This window comes from Paroedura picta, chromosome 13 (assembly GCF_049243985.1).
Source record: "Paroedura picta isolate Pp20150507F chromosome 13, Ppicta_v3.0, whole genome shotgun sequence".
Classification (NCBI taxonomy): Eukaryota; Metazoa; Chordata; class Lepidosauria; order Squamata; family Gekkonidae; genus Paroedura; species Paroedura picta.
Window position 1 is genome coordinate 20,073,416 of NC_135381.1, and position 13,135 is coordinate 20,086,550.

The following is a 13,135-nucleotide window of genomic DNA, read 5'->3' on the forward strand; positions in this document are numbered from 1 at the left end:
ATGCTTTGACTCTGAAAAAGCCTTTTTGTTGCCAGTCTACTTTTGCATCCATTCATGCTCCTCCCCACCACCACCAAATGAGGTGACCCACTCCTGTGGAGGCTCATGGGCACTTTATCCCCAGGCTCTCCCATACAGGAAGTGAAGGCCAGAAGATGCCCTTGGTGCTGTCTTGTCTCCAGTAGTGCTGCCACCACCTCTGGGCTAGGAAATGTATCTAGCTTATGTGGTATCACCCTGAAGCACAATGCCAAAGAGGGATCTTACAGTAACACTGTCAAGCAACCTAGGCTGTGGGTATGGAAGTGTACAAGGCTCCTTAGTTTAAAAACCTGGGTAGGCTCAGACTGCCTGATAACTCCATCACAGGACAACTAAGTCAAATGGAAGAACATCAAAGACAGCTAAGTGAACATACCCTATTTGCGTACCTGGTCCAGCTTCAGTGACAACCTCCAGAGCTCTTGCAATGGAAACATGAGCTCTGCAAAGAGCTGTGGGGGCTACAGTCCAACAGATATGACTAGAGGGAACAGCGAGTGGAAGAGACTGGGGACAAGGAGGAGGAGCCCAGCAAAGTGCTCAGCCAGGGAGAAGCTCCACTACCAGTTGTCAGAAGTAAACTGGGAAGTTAGCAGCAGTAAGGAAGCCAAGCATGCAATGCCGAAGGATTAGACAGAGTGATGATAAAGGAGTACCTCGCCAAGTCCCCTAAACCTGCTGTCGCTCATCTGGAGTTCTGGCCATGCAAGGCTGTCTTCAGGTCTGACTTCTCTTGCATGGCCGCAAGCCCTGAGTCCACCAAACACCCATTCCCAACAGGGGAGAGGAATTCACAATCAGGAGGGAACAAATTAATGTGCTCTGCTGGTCTGCTTTTAAAGAGGTCTCTGCTTCTCTGTCTAACTGCCAAATACCAACACATACACCCTGTTGCTTTGCAGTTTTGTAAACAGTTTAATTAGCTGTGACAATCAGTCTGGAAACGTATCCATTCACAAACAGCACCAAAGTTCATGGAATGTTTATGCCAGTTGGCCGTCCACAAACGTTGCTTCGTGAATAATGAATCACCCGCAATTGGTTTGAAGACAGGTTTCTGCCCATCCCTAGTCCTGTACCATGGCAGTCAACTATTACTTTGGTTTAAATGATGGCCAGTGAATAAATATACATATCCAGGGCAGTCCATTGAGAGGCATTAACCCATTGAATACATGGCATGTTTTGCCTTCGGGTTGTAACTGACCTCTTCCATTGAGTGAAGTGTATCTTTCCCTATTCTGCCAGTCCTTGGGACACCATCTCCATGACTCCATATCTTGCACACCTGATTCTCGTCCATAACAGCTCCTCCCTCCCAGGCACCAGTTCTTTTAAGTATGACACCTAGGAATGTATGATCACAGAAATAGTAGCACATTAAGCATGAGTTCGCTGTCATGATGGAAGCTGAGTAAAAGTTGTGTTTTACAGATTTCACCACCACCTCAAAGTCTTTCATGTGCATTCTGTAAGATGTCCTTGAAGCTTTGTCATGAGTCTTCCTCCAAACTCACTCTAGTCAGCCCCCGCTTCTTTTTGCAGAGCTCCTCTGTGTACCAGGGAGCCCGCTTGAGATGGGAATGCAGAGGATGTCAGTGAGCTATTTCGTCCATGGTGGCTAACATTCTGTCACGCCAGTCGCTGACCAGTCCATTTAGAGGAGTGGTGGGAGGCATTGGCTCCCATAGAGCAGGGGTAGTCAACCTGTGGTCCACTGCTTAAACCAAGACCATTCTGCTTTCTTGCAGGTATTCCGGCACACTTGAAATAAGTCAGCACATGACATCATAATGGCACAAAAATAATCAGATCTAGCTCCACCATGATATCCTGAAATCCATTTGAAGGTAGAGCAATACTAGCTTTTGTCCTTGTACATTTCCTCCCTCCCATACCTGAAAGAAGCAAGTGCTTTTTAAGGAGATGAACCTTTGGGGGGAAACATTGCCCTCTTTAAAGTCTAGCTTTGATGTCATTGGGAAGAGGCGGAATCTGGTGTTCATATTGGGCTTGGGCGTTTTGCAGCTTCTGGTTTAGTTGTTATGTGGCACTAGTTCTGTGAAATAGCACCCAGCAATCTAGTCCTAAATCTTTAAAACAAAATCTGGGTAACAATCCTTGGCCCACTTCGTGCGGAGCAGATCTGTGGTCTTTTAGTGGGATTTCTCTGGAATCAAAATTTTGTGTTTGAATTGGAAGCAAGAATGAAATATGACTGCTTTTTGTACCAAAGTATTCTGCATGTTCTGCTACGAAGCTCAATAAATCTATCAGATAATCTTTTGCTATATGATATTCTCCTCCTGATGCGGCTTCTCTCCCATCAATCTTAGGAGTTTGTCTGCATTAATCTGCAAGTTGCCTGACTTCACATAAACATCCAGGCATTGTTTCTGGTACTTGCCACCAATTGCTGTCCAAATGCCACTAATATGAAGGTATTTGTGTGTGGGGAGGGGCAAACATGAGCCATGGGTTTTTCCTTAGCAGCAGAAAAGGTTTCTGAATTCACTGTGATAAAAAACACTCCTCTCCCCCCTCCACCACCCTATTTTACCAAGGATCAAGTTTCTCCACCCTTTTATTTCCCTTTGCTGCTGTGTTATGATATCCCAACTGATTCAATTTATTTACCCCAAATAAATCTTGGCATGAACAGTTGTACTCCACTTTTATTCCAGAAATCTAGGGCACATGGGATGCCGGATTTCTGCGAATGTTCTTCATATTACCTTTACATTTCAGGCATGGTAGAGGGCTGCAATACTGGGGAAAGGAAGGAGGGAACTGAGCAAAATTCCACCTGGCACACTTTCCGTCCTAATATGGAAACAAATGGCCTTGCCAACTCTGGGTGGGAAGTTTCTGGAGATTTTGAGATGGAGCCTGGGGGGGCAGGATTAGAATCTTAAAGTTGGAAGGGACCAACAGGGTCATTTAGTCCAACACAATGCCAGAACTCACAACTATCTGCCCACCCACGGTGACCCCAATTTCATGCCCAAGTGATCCCTCCACCAAAAAATCTCCAGAATCCAGCCTGGCCTAGAGGGAATTTACCTACCATACCAGTGGTGATCAGCAATTCCCTGGGTATGCAAGGAAGGGCCACAAGAGACAAACATTGGAACAACCCATCTACTCACAATCTGCCTAAATTCACAGAATCAGCATTTCTGTGAGGTGACTAACTATCCTCTGCTTAAAAACTTCCAAAGAAGGAGAACCCACCACCTCCCGAGGAAGCCTCTAATAGTCAGGAACGTCTTCCGGATGTTTAGCTGAAAATTCTTTTGAATTAATTTCCACCCATTGGTTCTGGTCTGACACGCTGGGATTAGGGGAAGGAGCTCGGTGGGGTATAATACCATACAGTCCCCCCCCCCCAAAAAAAACCCAGCCATTGTCTCCAAGGGAACTGCTCGCTCTGTAGCCTGGAGCTCTCCACTTGGAAGTTGGCAGCCTTTGTAATGGGTGACTTCTGTGTCCCGTCATATGGCTTTGCTCCTGACAATGCAGTCTTCTAAACTGCCCACCAGGGAGCTGTTATTTAAAGCCCTTGTTTCTAATGCACCTCTTTAAAAATAAAAAGTTCTGAGCAAATTCTCTTTTGTATACTTTCTCCCACAATATTGCTCCCACTCTTATAATTATCTCCACTTAAATATCTCTGCCTAGTTTCCAGTTAATTAATTAAACCTTTTGTTAAAGGTTTCAGGGTTTCATTTCTTGCAAAAAAAAAAAAGTCAATCTATACCTTCCTGCTAGGGGTGGGCTCCCCCTTTCCACTTTGTGCCTGGAGGTTGATTTATGTGTAAGATTGTTGTGTTAAAATTAATTAAAATGCACATCATGCATGGTGCTGCCTCAGTTTAAAGGAACATGCAAGCATGAAGGAAAATGTCTTTTGTAAGCCAGCTGCATTTAAAAAGTTGTATATCAGCTCTTGGGTTTGGTAAGGGACCTAAGTCAACAAGTGTGTGTTTTTGGGGAGACCCACCTTTTTAAAGATACCAACTAAATAAATCTCCTTATTTTGCTTCTTCAGCCATTTCAGTTCTAGTAGTTTCCTTGCTGCATTTTCAGCATGGCCACCTCTAGACTGGACTTCTGTAACTCGCTCTATGCAGGCCTGCTTTGGCCTTGATCCGGAAACTACAGCTGGTCCAAAAGGCAGTGTCCAGGGTCCTCACAGCAACACCATGGAGGACCCACGTTCGGCCCATTCTCCACCAACTACAGTGGTTGCCAGTTAAATTCCGGATCAGGCTACAGGTTCTTTGAGGCCATACACGGTCAGGGCCCAGTGTACCTGAGGGACTGCTTCCCTGCCTATGCCCCTCAAATTGCTCTATGCTCCACCACCACCAATCGGCTAATGATCCCTGTCCCTAAAGAAGCCCACCTGGCCTCAGCCAGGGCCAAAGCTTTCTCTGTCCTGGCCCCCACCTGGTGAAATGAGCTTCTGGAGAAGATTAGGGCCCTGATGGAGCCAAAGCAGTTCTGCAGGGCCTGCAAAAGGGAGCTCCTCCGCCAGGCATTTGGTTGAGACCAGGCAAAACCAACAACATCTGCAGGGCCTCTGCTCCTTCCTTCCCCGAAATCCACCCATGTGCTTTGCTCTGGACCTGTTTGCATTGTTATACCCTATTACCTCTGTTATTATTAATGCTAATGTTATTGTTATTGTGAAAAGCTGAGTTCCATGTACTGTTTTCTACATTTTATGTAAACCGTCCTGAGCCTCAAGGGATGGCGGTATATAAATAAACAAACAAACAAATAAATAGTCACTCAGACCATTTACACGCGGGGAATTTCACTGCCCCAGCTCCCATGCAGGAGCACAAATTGGGGGCGGGTGAGGCACACTGGGCCAAATGCTCCCCCAGGAAGAGGTGGGGCAACCTGCCACAACTAAAACTCCAGCCTGCAGCCTGGCATGAAACCTCCAGTGCGTAAACAGTCTCACTGAATCAATATTTTCTATACAGAGATACTGTTTTCAGTCTTAACTAATTCCCAACGTAGCACTCAGAAGCAGGGTTGCCAGTCTCCAGTCAGGGCTGGAGTTCTTTCAGGATTACAGCTGATCTCCAGACTACAGAGATAAATTCTCCTGGAGGATCCTCCGCAAGCACCATCCCTAAATCTTCAGGAATATCTCAATCTGGATTTGGCAATTCTAAAGAAGCTACTCCCCGGATTAAGTGGAAAGTCATAGAAATGTTTTTTTATTTATAAAGCCTCAGGGTTTTCCCCTCCAGGCTCTTTGGTTAATATTTTATTGTTTATCACAGAGCTTATACTGCTTTCATATTTCATTGGGAATTTGGAGAAGGAGCCGGGAGAAGGAACATAGCAGGGCTGTGATGCTTCCCTCTGAAGCTTCTGTTTCCTTCAGGGCTATTGATCTCTAGTAAGGAGGTCATTTGTAACCTCGATGTGGGTAACCCTACCTTACCCACAAACAGTGGCTGAGACTTAATTACATCAGATTCCCTGTTCATGTGGAGAAGCCTGGCCACTGCTATGTCCATGGGTAGCCTTACTAAGTATCTGAAGATTCACTCCATTGCGTCTGGAGAAATGGGCTGTAGTTCATAAAACTGTATGCAGGATCAGAATCTTGTTAGTCTTCAAGATGTCATAAAATTCCTCTTGGTTCTGCTCTGTTTGTTTCTGTGGCTCTTGTTTTTGTTCCAGTTCTACCCAAGCAGATCTGTAGCCCTATATATGAACTGCAAAGGTCCTGTAATGTAGCGATCCCCAACCTGTGGGCTGCGGACCACATGTGGTCCTTCGTCTAATTGGAGATGGGCCCCGAAGGACGCCTTCTCCCCCCCACTGGCCCTTTACTTCATCACCCCCAGCCCTTTACAACACACTTCATTGTTGTGGCGTGTCTGTATCTTATTTTGAAGGGATGTTTAAACATTACCATAGCGATCAGAAAGCGTTAGGGCAGTGGTTGAGAGTAGAGGAGTAAACTACCCCCCCACGGGCCTCAGTAAAAAGCGTTGAGTGGTCCCTGGTGATAAAAAGGTTGGGGACCACTGCTGTAATCCAATGGCATTTGTTTCCCCCAGTATCCCTCTCTAGTGAGGTAGCAGTTTTGTTTCAATTATGCTTGGCATTACAGTTTTCAGTCTGGGATATGTTATGATGAGATCTCACCAGCACTGATGCAGACCAACCCATAGGCTTGCCAACTTCCAGGTGGAGCCTGGAGTTATCCTAGAATTACAATGGCTTACTAGTCTATGGAATTCTATAGTTTCTAGCCCATAGAATCTCCCTGGAGAAAATGGCAGCTTCAGAGGGGAAACTGTAAGATATGCTATAGATTCTAGGTAAAATCCCTCCCTAAATTTTCTCTTCACAGGCACCATCCCTAATTCTCCAGGAATCTGCCAGGAATCTGCTGGAATTGGCAACCCTATATTACGCAGAGCAGGTTTCTGAGGTCTGCTGGACCATCTTAATAACCGTAAACCACCCCCCTTCCACTTTGCAAGTTCTGTGTGAAGACTGCTCATGTGGCATTTCTACAAATCTCCCGTAACAGACATTTTAATCGGGTGAAGGTTCTGGTTGCGGGTGGTTTTGAACTATGGGGCTCAATTGGATCAAAGGTGGTAATTGGATTCCTCAAAGGCAAATCTTCAGGAAAATGCAAAACATGTCGATCCTGAGCCCTTGTGAAATGATCACAGCAAAGCTGCCTCCAGCTCCAGATAGGATTATGAAACAGCCGCGCAAATCTTTTTTTTTTTTCCTGTGGTGTCTTAAGGTCTTGAGTCAAGCTTGGGAGGAAAGTTCTGTTCCTGTAACTTACTGTGCCTTCTGGGCCCCTCTTTCCATCCCACCCAAGGTCTTACGTAGGCCATCTACTGTTCTTTCAAACCGAAGGCCAGTTTGGTATAGTGGTTAAGAGTGGCAGCTTCTAATCTGATGAACTGGGCTTGATTCCCTGCTCCCCCACATGCAGCCACCTGGGTGACCTTGGGCTCGCCATGGCGCTGATAAAACTGTTCTGACTTAGCAGTAGTATCAGGGATCTTTGAGCCTCACCTACCTCACAGGGTGTCTGCTGTGGGGAGAGGAAAGGGAAGGCGATTGGAAGCCACTTTGAGACTCCTCCTGGTTGAGGTGTTCTGACTGAGCAGGAATATCAGGGCTCTCTCAGCCTCACCACCCTCACTGGGTGTCTGTTGTGGGCAGGTGAAAGGGAAGGGGACTGCTTTGAGACTCCTGGTAGAGAAAAGCAGCATATAAGAACCAACTCTTCTTCTCCCCACTTCCCATTCCACTCATTCCGTCCTGCTCCTGCTGCAGCCATCAACTGGCTCTTGACCATCTCAGAACCCACATCTGGGTCTGAATGCCCATTATCACATTTCCACCAGAAAAGGCACGTGTGATTCAGATCTCAAAAACTGAGCGCCGATGTCTTTTTGGGATTTAAATGGGTTTATTTAAAAAAAAGAAAAGAAAAAGATCAGTGGCCCACTGCAGCCATTGATGGGGATGAGCTATTACTTCATCGTGGGTTTTATATGCCTTTTGTCTGTGGCCGATGAAGAGACGATTTTAAAAAATGACTCTGATGGGAAAAAATAATGCATGAGCAGTCATCCAGTCACAGAATGAATTGGAAGCAGGGAGGCAAAAGTCTCCCCCACGAATACACAGCACAGCCTCCAGAAAGACATGGGAAACTCTTCCTGCACCACAATGAAATTCCAGATGTTCTGAGACCTTATCCTCTTTCTTCTTCCAGGTGGAACCTTTGTCCCATCCTGGCACTGGACACTAATGCCCGAATTTGCTTTCCTGATTGAAACGTTTGCGCACAAGGAACTGGGATGAGGATGGCCTTTGGAGGAGCTGTCTCACAGCTGGGTAAGAAGAAGAGTTGGGTCTTATCTGCCACTTTTCTCTGCCAGAAGGAGTCTCAAAGCAGCTTACGATTGCCTTCCCTTCTTCTTCCCACAACAACCTTGTGAGGTAGGTGAGGCTGAGAGAGTTTTGACAGGACCGCTCAGCCAGAACAGCTTTATCAATGCTGTGGGGAGCCCAAGGTCAACCAGTTGGCTGCATGTGGAGGAGGAGTGGGGAATCAAACTCGAATCACTGCATTAGAAGCTGTCACTCCTAACCCCTACACCAGGGGTAGTCAACCTGTGGTCCTCCAGAGGTCCATGGACTACAATTCCCATGAGCCCCTGTATGTGAGAGAGTTGGAGCTTGGGTTGTTCTAGACCAGGGGTAGTCAAACGGCGGCCCTCCAGATGTCCATGCACTACAATTCCCATGAGCACCTGCCAGCATTCTGCCCACCAGTCCCTGAAGAAAGGGTGGGAAGTAGAAGTAGAAGATGCCAGACTGCACCGCCTTGTGCTTCTGCCAAAGGCAGGCATGCCTCTAACCTCCCAGACAGGTCCAGCCTTGTGCTGCACTCCCAGATGGGCTCCTGGGTTGTGGCAGTGGAGGTGAGACAGCTGGTTCTTGCTCAGAGCTAGGAGGAAAATTGGAAATGAGGTTCATGGGCAGGTCGTAGTTTTTCTTTGGAAGGAAAGAGGAAGCTCCTCTCATCCCTCTGGTGCTCTTCAATACCTTGCAGTTTTAACTTGTCTTGAGAGTGCCCAGTGGTCTGCTCCTGCCACCGAGGTACAAAGGCTATCTGATAACTGTCTGCATGTTTTGGGCCCCTGTTTTTACCTCCAATGTGATAGTCATTAAGTATCAGATCAGGGTCTAGGTTCGACACAGGGCTGAGTCCCTGTTCTGTTATGGAAGCTTGCTTGACGTCTTTGGGCCAGCCACGTACTCTCAGCCTAACCTACCTCACAAGGTTGTTGTGAAGATAAAATGGAGGAGAGGAGAATGGCATAAGCTGCTTGGGGTTCCCTTGGGGAGAAAGGAAGGAGTCTAAATGAAGTAAATAAATATTGCCTGCGGATGCCTGTAAAGCTGATTCTCAAACTGTCAGGATAGATTGTTATACTGCAAAACCATCCTCGGCTTTTGACAACAGAACAGAATTAATGTAGTTTGGATGGTTAACCATCCATAAAGCCCATCCAGCCACTGCTTTGCAATGTGACCTTCAGGATTTGGTGCACTCGTTTTGCCTGAGTGTTTTGTGCCAGAGTTGCAGCTGCTTCTAATCAGAAGCACCAAACCCATAACATTTATGTTTTTCCCAAACTGTTTTGGAAGGTGACTAAGGCTGACTGGGAGCAATGCAGGTGGATTGGGACCACTAGCTTTAATGGCAGACTCCAAGCGCTCTGCATCTGCCTGTTGCTTGTGTACTGAATTACCAAAAACGTCGGCTTCACAAGATTAGATTGTAAATTGAATGGGTAAACAAATCCAGACCAATGATCCATCTAGTCCAGTCTTCTGTTGCACCCAGTGGCTAACCAGTTGCTCTGGAGAACCAGGACACAGGAGATAGAGGCTAAGGCTTTCTCCTAATTTTCCCTCCAAGACCGTTTATGCATGCATGCTTTTACAGGGCATGTCCATTGGGTTTTCTTTTGTTTTCTGCAGTGATCTTTCCCCCTTCAGCACTCAGTTCGCTTTCCGGTCGCTGTTTCCCCACATTTTTTAGAGTGGTTTTGGACAGTTTTTCCCCTTGCTTTAGTCCTAAACCAAACTCAAAAGCATACAGAACCCCTTGGATTCCCCCCCCCAGCTTTTTTCCTGCCCCTCAGAGGACAATCCACCACCCACATTGTAGTTGTTCTTCCCACTCCACACCTTCTGTCTTCCTCCCCCTTATCATGGATTGGCTAGCTGATGTATGTGACTAACCAGAGGGCAGCTGGTTCTTTCTCTCTACTTTTGTAATTGTTCTTTTTCTCCTGTGAAGGAAAGAAGTTTTGGTGGTTAGTTTGCAAACACAGAGCTGTGAGATAGGACTCTTGGAAATAAACTTGAAGTAGGGATTACTGGTATGCTGGAAAGAGAATGATTCATAAGAGCTGAGTGCAGAATGAGAAAAGGACCCCCCTCAGTGTTCTCAGGGCTGTCAGTGGAAAGAGAGAATAGACCACATGAGTACAGGGAGCTAGCATGAGCCATGCCCACCTGGCTGAGGAGTTACTGCTGCTACTGCTGGGATGTAGCTGGAACTAGCAAGCGCAGAACTGAGCTGCTGTCTCCACTTTCCTTTCTCTGCCTTCAGATGCTCTGGCTTTTGCCAAAAGGGCCTTGGTTTGCTCCTTGCCACCAGTCTGCACTGCTGCTTTTTGAGGTAAACGGTGAGCATTTTGCCCCTCCGGGGTCTTCCTTCCCAGTGCGTCGAGTCCACCCAAGAAGAAAGGAAGTCTCCTTTGGCTGGGGACAATTTCTGCCTCATTTTCTCCCGTCCTTTTGGTTTCTTTTTTTCTCCTCAAGGTGGGAGGGAGCTGCGAGAAAATCTTACTTTTTCCAAATTTCATTTTTTTTAAAAAAAGCAATGACGCTAGACTTGGATCACTATTTTAAAAAATTAAATGATGAGGAAAGCAGGTTTCTCTGGCAGCTCTCCGAGAAGCCTCTTCAGAAGCTCTGAAAGGGGGGAGGGATGGCAGAGGGTAATTCTTCTCCATTTTTCAGAGTGGCCAAGAACGCAATGGGGAAACTGCTAAACTTGGCAATAAGGAAAAGGGAGCTTTGCAGCTTAGTCAGTTTCAAAAAAGTTTTGTCTGTTTCAGAACGCTTTCTTTTAGCTTGCTGGAATTCCTTTGTTTTTCTTTGGAGATTTCAATGGAATGGGCTTGCTTGGCACTACTATGACAGGTGACATCCCCACCCAAATTAAGAAAACTGCCATTTTTGTTGTAGCTGCAGAATAAATATATCAGATTTTTAAAAAAATGATATGTAAAAGCAGGTATTGAATCCAAAGTCAAGTTTAAAGGCTTGACTGTTTGGAAAACCTGCAGGAAGCTGTACATGCAGAAAAGGCCCTAAGCACTGGTGTTCAGAGGTTTCTGCCTCTGAATAGGGAGGTTCCCTTTAATCACCTTGGCTGATAGCCATTGATTGATTTCTCTTCCATAAATCTGTCTAATTTCTACTTCAAGCCATTTGTGCCTGTGGCTATCACTACATCCAGTGGCAGAGATAGCTGCGGTTTAATTACTCCTTGGGTGAAAAAATACATCCTTTTGTCCATCCCGACTTTATTGCCCATCAATTTCATTGGGTGCTCCTGAGTTCAAGCATTATGGGATTGGGTGGAAACTTCTGTCTGTCCATTATCACAGTGTTATGCATAAAAATAGAAATAAGTCAAATCAATGGAGCCAGAGACATGGCAGAGTTGATTGCTGATGGTTTAGCATGCTATCCATCTTCAGTCTCAAACTAGCCTTCTAAAGTCTCCCTTACTTGCTAATTTCATTGTAATAAAAGCCTGGGTAAATGAAGTTGTGCTCATTTTGATTTCATCTTCCAAAGTCAAATAAAAATGCATGTTCAAATGGATTTCCTTAAATTGCACTAAAATGCAAATCCAGGTACTAAAAGAAAAGCACAAAGGGTAGTCACATTAGTTATCATCTGAAAGCCATAGTTAACATTTCAAAAAAAAAAAAAAAAACAGTCGGGCAGCAGAAATGAAAATTAATTTTCTGGCACTTTTTCTTTAGATGCATGCATTTTAATTTTGCAGGCTGCCATCTTGGCAGCCCCAGCCTTGGAATTAATTAATCACACTGCTTCATTTGCAACTCCTGTTTCTGCTTTTGCTTTTTTGAAGTGCGCATGAGAATGCCTGTCAATATCCTCATGCGACATCACTGATCCTGACACCCAGGAATGGGGGAGAGAGTTGAAGCTTTCTCCTTATAAGAAGAGAAACAAGGGAATTGTATGAGAGAATTTCTCCCGGACTGCACCATATCAGACTACAGGTAGAGTGATAGTATGCTTACATGATCCCCTATTTAAAATATTTGTGTGACATTTTTCTCCAAAGTAGGACTCAAAGTGGCTTACATGATCATTCTCCCTTCCTCCATTTTATCCATGCAGTGACCCCCATGTTAGGTAGAATGGGCTGAGAGAGAATGACTGGCCTAAGGTCAACAAGTAAAATGCATGGGAGGGTGGTAACTATTTGCCCAGAACTACTTAGCATTGAACATTATACCACCTTTAACCATTTTCATCAGTGCTTGCATTGCATTAAGTCTTCCTCTTAAGACTTAACCCACATATTACTGCTTGTCCAAGTACAGAAATTAAGAGGTCTCCATTAGAGTAACCAGTCAAGTCCATCCATGCAACATGTCACTCATGAGGGAAGCACAGAGTTTTTTCTTCTGGGGGGAAAATTCACAAGGCTCTCTCGTCTTTGGAAATTTTTAAACAGAGGCTAGATAGCCATCTGACAGAGAGGCTGATTCTGTGAAGGCAAAGAGATGGCAGGTTACAGTAGATGAGCAATAGGGATGTGAGTGTCCTGCATAGTGCAGGGGGTTGGACTAGATGACCCATGAGGTCCCTTCCAACTCTATTATTCTATGATTCAGAGGACAAATACCTGAGAGTGGGGGGCCTCTATTGTCTATTTCTCTGCTGTTTTGTGTAGCTCTGCTCAATCTTTGTGCGAACGAACCCAGAGATTAATCTGTACAAAAGTAATCAAACACTATGGTCCTTTGAAATAGCCGGTATGTTGTATTGATTAGAATGTCAGATTCAGGATGGGAAGACCCAAATTCAAATTCCCACTCAGCCATGAAGTTCACTGGATAATTTTGGGCCAATCATTGTTTCTCAGCCCAGACTATCTCACTGGGTTGCTGTGAGGACCAAATGAAAAGTTCACTCCCCTGAGATCTTCCTTTTCTTTTTTTAATTTAACAAAGTGAATCTAGTAATTATGCAACTTTTTAAAATATACATAAAAATAAATACGTGTGTGTACATGTGGTACATGTGTATGCACACACACACAAATGTACAAGAAAAAATACTGCATGTTAATTTCTACATACCTAAAGGCTCACAAGAACAGAATTTTACAAGGAATTATCCTACGTTGGGGTAAGAATGGCACAATGACAAAAATCTGTATCGAATTGCA

At 45.2% G+C, this 13,135-nt stretch overlaps 1 protein-coding gene across 10 annotated transcripts in view; it reads left to right on the forward strand.

The window, feature by feature from the left end:
• The window catches only part of HTR2C (5-hydroxytryptamine receptor 2C), a 220,955-nt gene that overhangs the window by 124,174 nt on the left and 83,646 nt on the right, over positions 1-13,135 (forward strand). For 7 of the 10 annotated variants that reach the window (XM_077308341.1, XM_077308340.1, XM_077308346.1 and 4 more), the window contains exon 2: positions 7,829-7,950. The exons of 1 other annotated variant lie outside the window; for it this stretch is intronic. The gene's annotated coding sequence lies outside the window, so the exon portion shown is untranslated. Of the gene's footprint in view, positions 1-7,828; positions 7,951-11,803; positions 11,958-13,135 lie in introns of all 10 variants that reach the window. 2 more of the 10 variants (XM_077308337.1, XM_077308339.1) reach the window with 1 other exon arrangement.